Source organism: Quercus suber, unplaced genomic scaffold (assembly GCF_002906115.3).
Source record: "Quercus suber isolate HL8 unplaced genomic scaffold, Cork oak 2.0 scaffold_199, whole genome shotgun sequence".
Lineage (NCBI taxonomy): Eukaryota > Viridiplantae > Streptophyta > Magnoliopsida > Fagales > Fagaceae > Quercus > Quercus suber.
In genome coordinates this window covers 1,032,375-1,048,199 of record NW_027069657.1, presented here as the reverse complement: position 1 = coordinate 1,048,199, position 15,825 = coordinate 1,032,375, and positions in this window count along the sequence as shown.

The window sequence follows — 15,825 nt, the reverse complement described above, 5'->3', positions numbered from 1 at the left end:
GAAAGTAGAGATCATCTTCTCTATTCTCTTGGATATTAAAACATTTTGTGAGTAACTATTAAGCTTTGTTCCATTCCTAGAAAACCTGGTACTTGGGATGCAGATTTAGCTTGGGCAACTGGAGTTCTAAAAGGCAAAAGAACTTTGTTGTTCTCATTCTTAGAGTTTCTTGGATTGCTCATTTATATCACAGTTGGATGGAGAAAACACTCAATGGCATGGTTACAATCTAAAGATGAAGTAACTATCTTCAAGATTATTGTCTTAAAGGTTAGATGGAGACTGGCATCAAGCAGGCATATCGAGGATTCATCTAGAAACAAAGGTTAGATGGAGACTATAATGATTCTTTTTCTTTTTCTTTTTTTTTTTTTTGATAAATAGGAGACTATCTGATTCTGTAAGTCTTAACAGTTGGATTGTTATTCTTCCATTTGCTTTTGATGATATGTTGTCCTGTTATCTGTAGTATTTTATCCCATTATTTTTTATAGGGATCTTTGTATGGTTTTGATTCTTTGATAGTCTGCTTGTCTTGATACTGCTGTAATTTTTTTTAAGAAATAAATTCCCATTCATTTTATAAAAACAAAAATATGTTTAGGACACAAAATGTTATACTTTATTAATTAATACTGTTGCAATTGTTTGTGATGAATAGATTCTTTTTCACTTGGGGGGGGGGGGGGGGGAATAAAGAAGAGGATGTTTACGAAACCAAAGGTTGTGTGAAGACAGTGATGGTTGAACCCATCACCGGGCTAGGCTATGTTGGTTCCTTCATTATGTTTGCAAAATCTACTACAGCTCAACCCAGTTTTGCACCTTTTCCAGAATGACATTTGATACTATATTTTGCATGTTCCTAGGCATCTATCTGCTACTAGTATGCAGTTTCTTAATTGAAAATTCAGAACAGGTATCTCAAATCTATAAGAAGTGGGACGTGACCACGGAGTAATCAGCTAAAAGCTAGTAAGCTTTGCTTTGGCTAAAGGCCTTTGTAATATGAAAGCATGTCTTGTAACCTGTATTGAATGTACGAAAATGAGCATGAAACTTGCAACCTGTAAGTCAAGTGAATAGTGTCCTGTGACATGCTTTCTCCCACTTGTAAGAAAGTTTGTAGTTAATGAACTTTGAAGGTCCTATTTAGAATCCTCAGAGAAGTATGGCACTAGCATACATGAAAATCATACCGAAAGCAATAATCCACTTCTTTCTATGGTGATATTTAATGATCACCATTGTTAATTACTAGAGAAAATAAACAAAGGCAAAAAAATTATTTGAGCTAAGCATTGATGCTTGTTTTGTCTAAAAAGCCTATTTAATCATAAGCGTTTGCTGTAGCCAGCCATGAACATGTTAAGTTTCCTTTTAGCATCTTGTCTTTATCTTTTATAATTCTTGTGCTTCTCTTGCCTTAGTTTTCTGTTAGGAATCTGTACAAATTGTGTTGTGTGTGGGTTGTATAGTAACATTGAGGCTGTGATTGACTGGTATGACATGTTAGCATTTGTTAGTTGTGTTGGTTAGCTTAATTAGCTGATAATCTGGGGGTTAGTTAGTATCCAAGTCTGATATAAGAAGGTACACTTGGACTGTCACTACTCATTGATGAATATACTACAATTGTGCAATTCTCTCTCTCTCTCTCTCTTAGCTATGGAGGCCCAAGTCCCCTTGAAGCGACCTACCTAGATTCCATCTTCTTACTGGTTCTCAACATTTTCTCTATGAACTCCAACTTATGCAATGAAGCTCCAATTTAATTTGCAATGAGAAGGAGAAAAAAAGTGTAGATTACTGTGAAAGTGCTCAAAGTTAGCTGCCTTAATTACTTCTCTTATTGTGCAAAAGAATCTCAAAAAAATGATGTGTGAAATGTCTGCAACATCAAGGACAGGATTATGACAAAACTAGACTCCAATTGAAATCTAATTAGAAGCCCTTCACTTATTAATATCTAGGATTCAATCCCTCCTATTTACCAAACTTGAGTTCCTCATTAAACTGTCTGTGAAACTGCTCAAAGTTTCCTGCCTTAAATTTATTCTCTTATTGTGCTGAAGAATCTCAAAAAATGTTAGTGTGTAATGTCTGCAACATCAAGGATAGGATTTTGATTTTTTTTTTTTAAAAAAAAAAATAAACAGAACAGGATTATGATTATTACTACAACAACAGGAATAATTATCATTATTATTGGGACCAATGAAAACTTGTACATTTCTAGCCATCATTTCGTGAAGAGTAGGTGATTAATGTATGCTTTTTTTATGGTTCTGGCATGTATAGCAGCTACAGCCTTCAAATATTGATGAAGTATCTTTCCTGAATAAAAAAACAAATTCAAAAATGGTAAATTATGAATTTCGAAACATGGAATTGTCATTCCAAGCATCCATTAATCTCCAACTTACCATGGAAACAAACACAAGAAGTACATGAAAGTATGATATCAGAAAATTACATGAATCGAGCAAAAAATATACCATCACTCACAATTCAAGCTATAGTATTAATATGAAAATTTTGGTCAATGGCGACCAAACATTGGCCAAGTAAAAACTTAAATTGAACATGATGTTAGCAAATCATTTATATTATATTATATAATAAAAATATGGTTTTAGAAACCATAGTTGTGACAAGTGGATACCTTTTCCTTAGTTTACATATGAATTTTAATTAATTTGTGCATTGAACGACATACACAATAAATGCTATGTATAAAATTTTAGATATTATTTGTTTGAGATTTATATATATATTTTTTAATAAATATGGATTTATATTAGGTGCTTTCAACCCAAACATGTACTTTCTCATTATGTAAGTGCACAAAAATAGATCAAGATGGACCAAAATGAAGCAATGTGATCCGAATGGACCAAATAGGAACAAGATAGACCAAATAGGACCAATGTGGACAAACTGGACTGAAGTGGACGAAATGAATCGAATAGAACCAAAGTGGACCGAATATTCCGAATAGGACTAAAGTGGATCAAAGTAGACAGAATGGACCAAATAGAACCAAAGTAGACAGAATGGACTGAATAGGACCAATATGGACCTAATAGGTCCAATGTGACCTGAATGGACCGAAGTGAACTGAATATGACCAAATGGTTCGAATTTAACTTCGGTGGACAGAATGGACTATACAGGACGAAATTGGACCAAAGAGAACAGAATAGACTGAATAGAACCAATGTGGACCAAATAACACTTTTGAATATTTATAATTTTTATTGCATTTTTAAGGCTCATATTTCTAATTTCTAATGTCTATTTTAGTATTTTCCTTGTATTTTTTAACTCAAAACTAAAGTGTTTAGCTTATAATAAAATTTCATACTTTTCAACCCAAAAATCAAGAAAAAAAAAAAAGAAAATAAATTTTGAGCTGAAATAAAAAGATAAAACCTACAAAAAAAAAAAAAAAAAATCAATTTAAGGCCCAATTAGTCTAAAATGAACTAAAGGGGGGACCAAAATTGATCGAGTTGACCAAATTGAACTGAAATAGACCTAATTGGATCGAATAGAAATTGTTTAATATTTAGAGAGAACAAATTATCTTAAAAAAATTTTAGATAAAAAATTATACATTATATTATAATACAAAATAATTATTTATTCTCACGCATCATGTGAGTCTACAATTATTATTAACATAAAAAAAATATTCTGATGAGATAAATTTACCATATTATGCAGAGGATAAAATCAGAATAAAAACTATGCATGACCTTAGTGTAAGCTTCACAGTTTATACAGCACCATAATAAGGAGAAAATCTGCATGTCATTAACTCATAGCTAGAAATGTCTTAGAAGGATGAATATGATGATTCAATTTCATGGTCTTCCTAACTTTGTTATCATAGATTTTATAAAAACCAATTGGTATCATATGCACACGGTTACACACACACACACACACACACGCACAAGTCCATGAGGTCAATGTGATTTCTCCTTTGCATTGTCTTTGTTTTGCCCTCTTCCATCTCACTGGATACCATTTTCCCTTAATAAATGACAGCACTTACTGGTTTTCTTCTTCTTTTGGTGTTTTGAAAATTGAACCACTAGGCTGCAAAGGCAGCTCTTGTAAATTTCTATGAGACACTGAGATTTGAAGTGAAAGATGATGTTGGAATAAAAATTGCAACACATTGTTGGATTGGAAGTAAAATAACTGGAGGTAAGTTCATGCTAGAGGATGGTGCTGAGATGCAATGGAAGGAAGAAAGAGAAGTAAGTCTTTATTTGATGGTTTTCATATCTCGGCCATTATTGTATATACAGTTACCTTTGTTAAGAATGAACTACAATTGTTTAGCATAGTTTACTCATGCAAAAATTACTTTATCTCAAATTATTGCTCTCTCTAATTACTAGTGTATAGGAGAGAAGGTGTACTACAGAAAAAATAAAAAATAAATAAAAAGTAGAAGTTAATAGAGATATCTTAATTAAATAAAAAAATGGTCTTTTGAAATTATATACTATTTTTCATTTCTAATTATAAATAAAAAAATGAATTCTTATTATAAATTTCCTTTTTCAATTTAAAACCTGACCTAATCTCCTCATTAAAGACTCTATCATCTTTTATACTTTTTGTATTTTATTTTCAATTCAAAATTTAAATAAACTTTAAAAAGAAATCTCTTAACATTAATGACCGAACTTATTTGAGAAAATATTTAATCACTTATTAAAAACTTTCCCAATAGAAATGTCAACTTAAATTTGAATTTAAAAACTAAATTCTAATGGAAATATTTTATCTATAGTCACCTCATTAAAGCCTTTGCAATTTCCAAATTGAATTTTAAGATCAAATTTAAAATTCAACATTGACGGACCTAGTTATATTTGGAAATACAATATGAATTTACCAACTTCCTTGTCATGAATTTTCAACGCATTGAATTTAAATTAAACATTATTCTCTCGTTTGGGAGGAGGAAATGGAATGAAATGGAAATAAATAATTTTATAATATTCTTCCATTCTCTTGTTTGGGGTTTTAATGGAGGGAATGGAAAGTTCATTCCCTTGTTTGGGAGTTTAAGTGGGAGGGAATGGAATGGGTATGAGGAAACACTCATTCCTCTCTATTCCCTTAGGCGCCTCGTTTGGGAGGAGGAATGGAAATGAATGAAAAGAATAATTTTAGAATATTCTTCCATTCTCTTGTTTGAGAGTTTTAATGGAGGAAATGGAAAGTTCATTCCCTTGTTTGGGAGTTTAAGTGAAGGGAATGGAATGGGTAGGAGGAAACACTCATTCCTCTCTATTCCCTTAAAATCTCAAACTTTCATTCCCCCTGAAATTGGGAGGAATGAGAGGGAATAGAATTAGATTTAATGATTTTTTTACTAAAACTCTCAAAATACCCCTATATATTCAACTCTTTATTTTAAAATAGGGGTCTAATAGTAATATTGTCATAAAATGATTACATTCCATTCTCTTTATGTTACTCCAAAACAAGATTACTTACATTTTATTCATTTTCATTCATTTCCATTCCTTTATTTTAAAACATCAAATCAAGGTTACTTAATTTCATTCCATTCCATTCTTTTTCATTCCTTTCCCTTATTTAAATACATTACATTTCATTCCATTCCCTTATGAACTCCCAAACGAAGCTTTAAAACATCAAATTTTCATTTCCTCCGAAATTGAGAGGAATGGTAAATAATGAAATTAAATTTAATCAATTTTTACTAAAACTCCCAAAATACCCCTATATTCAACCATTTATTTTAAAATAGGGGTCTAATGGTTATATTGTCATAACATGATTTCATTCCATTTCTTCTATGTTACTCCCAAACAAGATTACTTACATTCTATTCATTTCTATTCATTTATTTTAAAACATTCGATCAAGTTTACTTAATTCCATTCCATTCATTTTCATTCCCTTATGAACTCTCAAACGAAGCCTAAGAATGAAAATCATGCACTGGAATGGAATAATGTGTTTAGAATTTTTTTTGATATTATTGACAGTACATTATATAAATAGAATTGTCACATTTGGAAATGGCATGATATGATAAATATTAGATTTAGCTATTATTAGTTTAGACATTTTTGTATTATTGCAGGTTGTATATTGGTGATACATTACATAAATAAAATCATCACATTTGGAAATAGTGTGACATGATAGATATTAAATTTAACTATAATTGGTTGGTTTAGACTAACTATATTATGATCAATATTAAATAGATTTTGATTAATACCCCACCCAAATGATGATACTAATTTATGAAATAAAAAAAAAATTAAAAAATATATATAGAAAGAAAGAAAAGAGAATGAGACTTGATTTACTTGCCCAATACCCGACCCAAATGTGCAAGTTCGGGTGAGAGCTATTTCATGTCCTTTTTATTGGGTTGGGCCTGAACTCGACCTGAGTTGTGCTCAATCCTACTCTTTATCATCAAGTCAAGACGCTAATTAATTTTTTGTATAAGTAGAATTAAAACCCAAGTTCTCAATAAAGTTTAACTAATTAGAACTTATCATTTATTATTATAAATCATATACTTATTAAATAAGTCAAACAACTCAATATTGACGTTAACTATATATCTTTATCCAAAAGAAAAAAACGTTAACTGTAAAGTAATCTAAGTGTATATGTGTATGAAGTTCCCTCCTAATACTTGAACCAGCTTTTGCCCCTTACACCACACAAGCACTTATACTTGTAAAATGACTTTCGCATCAAGAGTATGCAGTGGTAAGACGTAGGATACCTTAAACAAATAAAGTGATGTAATTGTATCTTGTTCATTGAGAAAAAAAAAAAAAAAATTATTGCCATATAAAAAAATAACTCTACTTTTAGTTCTACGCTACAATCGTATTATCACTCCCCAAAAATATATTAGGATATGAACCTTAATAACATCAGATTTTTTGCCTGCCACATACCCTTCAGCATTTTTATTATTACCATTTTTGGTGGGTCAGATTCCCCTTTAAGCTTTTGTATTAGTTATTAGTGTAGTTTTTACTTTACAAACCAAGGCAAGTAGGTAGTTTTGTTTTGTTTTTTGTTTTTTTTTTTTTGGTTGATAATGTACGACATAGGATTGTTGTCATATGTCTTAGTTCATTGACCTCCAATATTACCTGCTGTCAAAATCATCAACCAGATTTTAAAGCTAAACGGTTAAGATTTGTAAGCCAAGGTTGTTTTTACTTTTCGTAGAACGAATTTCAGGGTCTCGAATCGCTTATTTCTCTCATCGTCACTCTTCGGTTACATTCTTTTTGAAAAAGAAAAAAAGAAAAAAAAAAACACAAACTTTTCTTAATTCACTTCGAACCCAGAAGAGGTACCTCATCAATAAGCAACCAGTGACACGATTTCTGAATAAAGGTCTTTCTCTCTCACTCTCTTTTTCTCTCTGTTCGTACATATTTACATATATGTATATGTATATGTATATGAATGTTTGTGTACATGTATGTTTGGTTGTGTATGTATATATAGAATGGGAATTGAATCAAGATAGGGAGATCCGACTGCAAATAATGAGACCCAGAAGTGTTTTTGTTTCTGGGATTTGTGTTTTTCCTTTTTTATTATGAAAATTTTGGTTTTCAGAGGTTGTGGAGTTGAGTTGTTCAAACTCTGATATGGATTTTCGAGATCTTGTTTTGAGAATTAAAATTGTGCCTGGTGTGCAATTTTTATACTTTGTATGACTAATTGGTTCATTGTTGATCTTTGTATGATTCGTTGATTTTATCTTTTTGGATTTGTAGAAAGTTTAATTCTTGATGTGTATAACATATTTAGGTCCCAAGCTCTGAACAATTCTTGGTTTTTTTAGAAGAATTCATTTTGTGAAGCTCTGATATATATATATATATATATATTTTACTAGTATATGCCCATTGAGCATTTTTCTAAGGGTTCTGATCTCCATTCAACTTTTTAGTGATACTCTTTGCACTTGATAGTTTCTCACTTAGAAGCCTGGAGTTCTTATGTATGCAATTGCTTTCTCTTTATTCCCCTTAGGGCTTGTTTAGGTTGAGGGGAGGGAGGGGGAGTAGAGTAAAGTTGGCCTAATTTTCGGCCAACTCTATTCCCTCTCACTTGTCCTCAATCCAAACAAGCCATTAGTGTAACATAAAACTATCAAGTTGATTAGTGCACAACTTGAGGGGGAGTGTTGGAAGTATGATTTACTTTCCACCAATTGCAGAAAAAAATCAAGGTTTGATTGTTTAGAGTAAATCAAGGGATTGGATCAATCAATTATATTGATATGAAATTCAAAATCAAAATATCATGTAATAAATTGATAGTTGACCCATTTTCAAATAAGATTAAATTCGGATGTGGTGTAAAACCCAAGTTTTCCCCTCCAATTCCAACATGTCACATTATCATATTACGTATTAAAGAATAAGCACAACTACACTCAATCAAATATATATATATATATATATTTTTTTTATAAGTAATAAGTTTATTGATATCAAAAAAGGAACACCCTAGTACATAGGGAGTGTTCAAGGGTCAAATAGTTTAAGGACAAAAATTACAAGAATCTAGAAAATCAAGAAAAGAAAAAAATGATTGATTTTGTAAAGTAACCAACCAATCCGTTAAAGTTCTAAAGAAAAATAACTTCAGGTTTGGTATGGATTTCTCAATGTCTTCAAAGCACCTACTATTTCTCTCCCTCCAAAGACACCATAATAAGCAATGGGGAACAATCAACCAAATATACTCATTTTGATGACGACCAAATCTGCCTTGCCAACATGCTAGAAGCCCCACTACAGATTGCGGCATAACGCAGCTTACTCTAAACAAACCAAACACCATAGACCACAAGTCCATAGCAACCAGACAATGAAGAAAAATATGATCAACTGATTCACCATTACCCTTGCATATGTAGCACCAGTCCAATATCCAAACCTTTCTTTTTCATAAATTGTCAATTGTTAAGCATTTCCCTAAAGCAACAGTCCAAACAAAGAAAGCTACTTGAGATGAATCTTCTATTTCCAAATACTTTTCCAAAGAAAAAAATAGTCATTGGAGCCCATTAAAAGACTATAAAAATCATTAACCATGAAACCCTTCTCTCTATTAGGTTTCCAACACATCTTATCCTCACCAAATGCCTTCACTGAAGTACCATATATGGTATCCATGAAACCTGACAGTGCCTCTAATTCCTGAGCATGCACACCCCTAAAAAAACTCACATCCCAAAAGAGGACTCAATTAGCAAAATTCATAAGCTCGGCCACACTAGCCTCCTTATCTCAGCAAAATCTAAATAATTCAGGATAGCTGACTGCAAGAGATGTCTCACCACACCAACGGTCTTGCCAAAACTTCACCCTAGACTCATCCCCAATATTATATATAATGTGGCGAGAAAAAGATGGCCATCCTTGATTGATATTTTTCCACAAACTAACACCATATGGACCATTAACAAATCTAGTACACCAGCCACCCTATATACAGCCATTTTTCACTTTTATAACTTGCCTCCAAAGGGCATCCTTCTCAATCTCAAATCTGCATAGCCATTTCCCAAGTAAAGCTGCATTGAAAAGTCTTACCTTCCTTATCCCCAAGCCACCCAAAGAAATGGGAGAACAAACAGTAGCCCATTTAACCAAATGAAATTTTGGTTTGTCACCAATGCCACCCCATAAGAAATTCCGCTGAAGTTTCTCAATTTGGTTAGCCACTGCAGCAGGTATAGGAAATAAGGATAGAAAATAAGTGGGTAAATTAGATAGAGTGCTTTTAATAGCTCAAACTAATCAACAAAATCATGTAAGACAAAAGATAAGAGAAACGATTACACTTTGTTTGTTTCAATAGAAAACTTTGTGTAAAGATAGTTTTTTTTGTGTTTTCTATTGTAGTAGCATAAAAGAATGAGTCAAAGAAAAACTATCTTTGATCAACAGAAAAAATATGACTTATTTTTAGATATTGTTTTCTACTTTTTTTTTTTTGGGAAAACAACTCTATCTCACAGTTAGCTAGATAAGGAAAGTTAGAAAATTGTTTTTCAACTCATTTTAAGGTTGCTACTAAACATAGGAAATGTGATAGTTTTATATAAAATAATTTCTAGAAAATGACTCATTTTCTTAAAAACATTATCGTTGACACAAATAGAGCATTAGAGAGTAGAGAGTAAACAGTGAGAGAGACCATCGATGCAGATGATTAGGTTTTTTTTTTTTTTTTGTAATACCAATGCTAATTAGTAATTTAGTTACCCAACAAAGACACTCATTGACACTGACAGCTCCACGTTAGAGCCATGGTGGTCATAGGACCACCTTGACTTGGAAAAAAAATCAATATTAGATATAAATTTTATGATTTTTTTACCTGTAAAAAAAATGTGTGACCACCCTAAATTTTGTTAGGCCCAATCTAATTAAACTTCAGATAAAGTTTAGCAACAAACTTGGTTGTAAATTAAGGTTATAACTTCACTCTATATTTTTTTTATTGGATATGAAGTTTGACAAATCCACAATTTAATTTTTAAGTTTTTGTAGTCTAAAATTATACAAAAAAATAAGTTTATGGATTACATAGTAAATAACATCCAACTGACATAAAAATTGACGTGTTTTAAGAATATAAAGAATATGCACTTCAATGCATAGATTTTCAAAATATGTAGTAATGTTAATTTGTTTAGTAAAAGTTGTAGTCTTAAGCTACAACTAAGTTTGTAGTCAAATTTTGTCCTCAAACTTTGGTCATTTTAACAATATATTGATCTCTTACCAAAAAAAAAAATCCAAGAAAATTTTATTTAACTAAAATTTTGAAAGAGATGTAGCTTGTATCATTAATAATGAGATTAATATGCAATGTTTTCAAAATAAAAAATTTGACGAAGAAAATGGTAAGACTTTATGTATTTGGGTTTTTTTTTTTTTTAATTTTTTTATTGTTATCAATGTGTAAAGCTATCTTTTTATTAAATTTTGTATAATTTAACTTTCTTAATAACCACCTTGAAAAAATTAATGAAGCCACCACTGCTCATTGATTATAATTTCTCAACAGACACTCACTAATTATAATTTATCAAACTGATAAGATCTTCGAAACCTTATTTGACAGATATTGTGATGGATTGAACCTATAACCTTTTGAGTCTACATGCATCTCATACCAATGAAATCACCCTAGGGTAACCCATACCTAAAAAAACTCAATTGTTAATCTCGTTCTAGCCCACCATAACACAAATGCAATTAACAGACTTTTCTTTATTTCTAATGGCCCATCAAAGGCCCACCAATATGAAGTGAAAACTACGTCACAAGGGTAGTATGGGCATAGAACCAAAAAAAAAAAAAAAAAAAAAAGGAGAGAAATGGAGGAGGGGGACAAATCTGAAAGAACATTTGGAAAAATCGAAAAAACATTATAGCAATATATAGCACACGCGGGTAGAGTCCTGTAGCTGAGGAGCTCTCATTTTTGCAGAGCCAGCAAAACCAAAAGAGACTCAACAGAATCGTCTTCAACATCCCAAGAGTACGAGATTCTGACTTGCAATTTCATTCAACTATTTTAATTTCCTTCTTTCCAACCTTTAACGTTGATGGTGGATCTACCTTTCTCTTTTCTAAATAGATAAAAAGCCATGCCTATACTTTGATGCTTCTTTCTTGATCTGGGTGTTTTTGGTTATTGCCTTGATTTTCAGCGTGTAAAAACAACTGGGTGTCTGTCAATTTTCAATTTTTTTTCATGATATGGGGTTGTGGTTGAACTTTCCTTCATGATGTTGAGAAAGTGATCCTTTTTTTTTTTTTTTTTTTTTCCGATTATGATTATTGTTTTGATCTGATCAAATTGTATGTTATTTTCATTCTGTTGTGTTTATATGGTGCTTGAGGAGTTTTAATTGGATATGGATGTTTGATTGGTTGATTGAAAAATGTGGGGAGGAAATAAGAATTGTTGAATATTCATGCAATTAATCGATTTTGGCCTTGTTAGAGGTTCTTTGAAGAGGAAAAGCTAAAATCATTTGATGGTTCCTCTATTTATTTTGTGTCTGTGCGTGTCTGTCTTTGTTTGTGCTTGTGGCTGAAACTTCATAAGTTGAGGTGGAAAATATGTGAGAGTACTATGGAGTTAACCGACATTTCACAAAGTTTGTCAAAATTTGTCAAAATTGCCAGTTAGATGGGAATTTAAAGTTTTGATTCCACAGGGATGACTTTGTTGGATGAAATCATGAAATTAAAGTTTTGATTTCACGTTGCATTGTTTGCTGAAAGGAAGGGATCATTTTGATTAGCTCAAATTTATTTCTCTTGTTTGTGATTTGAGCTAAACACTAGGTGTCAACTTTTTGCTTGTTGGTTGCGTTAGAGATGATGCCCTGGTGTGAATTGGACTTCACCAAGATGTGTTAGTGTTATGTATCAATTTACTAGAATAATGTAAATGATTAAGTTGCTTATTTCCTAATAGCTTATGATTTTGGGACAATTGGTAGTTTATCACAACTAGAACTAAATCAATGGTAATAATGTAATCAAAGGTTGTGCCATTGAAAGAAATTGAATCTTCATTTCTGATCTCTTATTTTGTTTATCATTATTGCTGTAACTGTATTTCTTCTTTGCCATGTAATATTGACAATCTCTACTCCTTTCCCGGAAGCATCCAACTGAGAACGCAAGCCAGATCAGATTAGACATTATGAAGTCCTTTTCCTTCTACCCTTGAAGGTTAGAAGAACAAGTGATAAGGAAGAGTAAACAAGTCCAAGATGTTCTCTTTGTTTTATGGACTTTGGAAGTATATGTTTAGTAAGACCGAGCTTCATTTACCCATTCTTGGAATTGACAAGGCTGGGAAAACAGTAATGCATCACCTTCATATTTTCTGTTTAAATTAGTGAACTCTGTTGTGTGGTCTTGGAAATCCATTTGTCCTCAACTTCATCAACAGTATATGATCTTTTAGACCATATATTTATTGAAAATTTCAGCTGGAAGTATCACTCATAATCCTTTTATTATCTATTTGTTTGTAGACTCTATTGGAGAAGTTGAAGTCAGTCTACTCAAACTTGGAAGGCCTTCCCCCTAATCGAATTGTTCCTACTGTAGGACTGAATATTGGTCGCATTGAAGTGGCTAATACAAAACTCGTGTTTTGGGACCTCGGAGGTCAGGTATTGCATCTGATCTTATGAAGCCTACACACCCCTTAAAACACTCAATCAAGATACAAAATCCAAAACATTCCAAGGAAAAAAATAAATAAAGCAGCTACAAATTACAAACACGAGCACAACCAAGCATGCGCAAGGTTTTCATATGTTATAGTGCAAAATTGAGAAATCCAATCGTAAGGCCGCACTTTTTCTTGATACAAACAGAAGCAAGACGACAAAACCTAGAAACCTAATAACTGAATTTTTTACAAAAAATGGAAATCCATGAACTAGTCAACTAGAACACACAGAGTACAATTTCAGTAATATTATTAAATCAACCACAGAAATCAAATTTCACAGAGAATTGGAATCATAATAATACTCCCTGATAATTACTCCTACAAGCAAAAATCAAATTCCACAAAATCCAATTCCATTTTCAACTTTCAAGTAACTAAAATTCCAAAGCATTTAGACCTAAAATCCAGCAATCCATCATTAGAGGCACAGATAAGCAACACGCTAAGCAAATAAAACTTAACAATCGTAAATCGGTCAAATAATATTCGTTTTTGTGTGTTTTTAAGAAATGAAAGTGAAAAATTTTTAGTTTCGGTTATTTTAATTTTCTCGCAGTTTCCCGGGAATCAAACGGAGAATAATAAACAGAAAATATTAGAGCGAAAGTGGTAAAGTAAGATTAAAAAAAAAAAGGAATTGAGAAATTGAAGTTTGTTACCTTTGGGTTTAAGAGAGAATAATGAGACTAGAAAAAATTTGATATTGCAAGCGCAGTAGTGAACTATCGACAGAGCGGAAAGTCGGATATAAGAAGAATTAAGAAAATTTCGCCTCTTTTTTTGCTTTACGTTTTTGGATATTTTCCGCTTTCCAGGATTACCCCTCATTTTATAGTGATTTGACGGTTGACCTTTGTTTGATTTATCATTGGACGTATAAAATGGGTATTGAGAAATGCGCTGATTACGACATTTTTACCACAAATGTCAAATTTTAAGTGATAAATTGTTATTTGTTGTTATTATTGAAGTAAAAAAGTAATCTTAGGTTCAAATTTAAACCAATAACAACTAACCACTTATAATTTCTTGTGAAAATATTGTGAATATAGTACTTATCGAATGGTGTGAGATCGTTCTCAAAAAAAAAAAGGGATAATTATAGTAAACCCACCTGAGGTTTGGCCCGTTTTCACTTTGTCTACCCGTAGTTCAAAACTTATCACTTTGCTCACCTGAACTTCAATCCGTTACTCCCTCGTTGCCCACCTCACCCCCAGACGTTAGACAAACACGTTTTAATTCCAAATTAGAACATATCACGGATCAAACAACACAAACTCACTCTCTTCTCACTCTCTTTCCCTCGCGAGCCCTAGGAACGCGAAAATCCCTGTAACTGAGCTGGGGTTTTGATTTTCCTGATCGTGGTTTCGTGGGTGAGGTTCTGACTTTGGGTTGTCTTGAGGCATTGAATATTCGAAGATAGATCATCACCAGGTATGACATTTCTGCTTTATGGTTCTGAGCTGGGGTTTCAAGTTGTTGATGGTAGCTTTGATTCAAAGAAGCTTGGAGTACCTGGCTGATATAGAGCCTGCACAGTGGACCAGATCCCACTTTTCTTCAAGAGCTTTGACAGATTGTATGGTAAACAATCTGAGTGAGAGTTTTAACTCTATGATTGTGAAGGCTAGAAACAAACCCATCTTATCAATGCTGGAGTGGATCAGAGTTAGGCTTATGAGCAGGCTGTATATAAAGAAGACTGGCATAGAAAAGTATGGTGGCAAGTTGTGTCCAAGCATACAAAAAAAGTTGGAGCAGTTAAAATTAGAGTCTAAGGGTTTCTGTGCAATGCCTTCTGGGAGGTATGTGTATGAGGTTGGCAATGAGAGGGAAAGACATGTGGTGGACTTGGTAAATAGGACATGCAGTTGTAGATTATGGAATTTGACAGGAATCCCCTGCAAGCATGGAGTTGCAGCCATTTGTTTGAATCGTGAGAAACCAGAAGACTACACCCATCCATGCTACTACAAGGATGCTTATGTGGAGACATACAAGACACCCATACCTCCCATGCCTGGCCAGTCTGAGTGGATGTCAAGTGGTCAACCCAAGCCTGTTGCACCTGTTGTCTTTAAGCCACCAGGCAGGCCACCCATGAAGAGGAAGAGAGATGCTGATGAGCCGAACCCTTATAAGGTGTCTAGAGCAAACAGGCCACTGAGGTGTGGAAGGTGTCATCAGGAAGGGCACAATGCAAGGGGATGCAAGGCCAATGTCACTGGTGAGACACCATGGGAGAGGAGGCAGAGATTGCAGAAAGGGAAATCTGTAAGTTTTTACAAATTTTTTTTATTCAAATGCAAAATGCCAATAACTGACACTGTAAAAACATGCTCATATTTGGTTGCAGGGAAGTGGAAGACCTTTTACACACAAACAAGGATCCCATGCCCCATCTTCATCACAGACCCAATCCTCAGCTCAGCCCCCCAACACATCAGCCTTACACTATGGCCTCATCCTCATCCAACCAGGCAG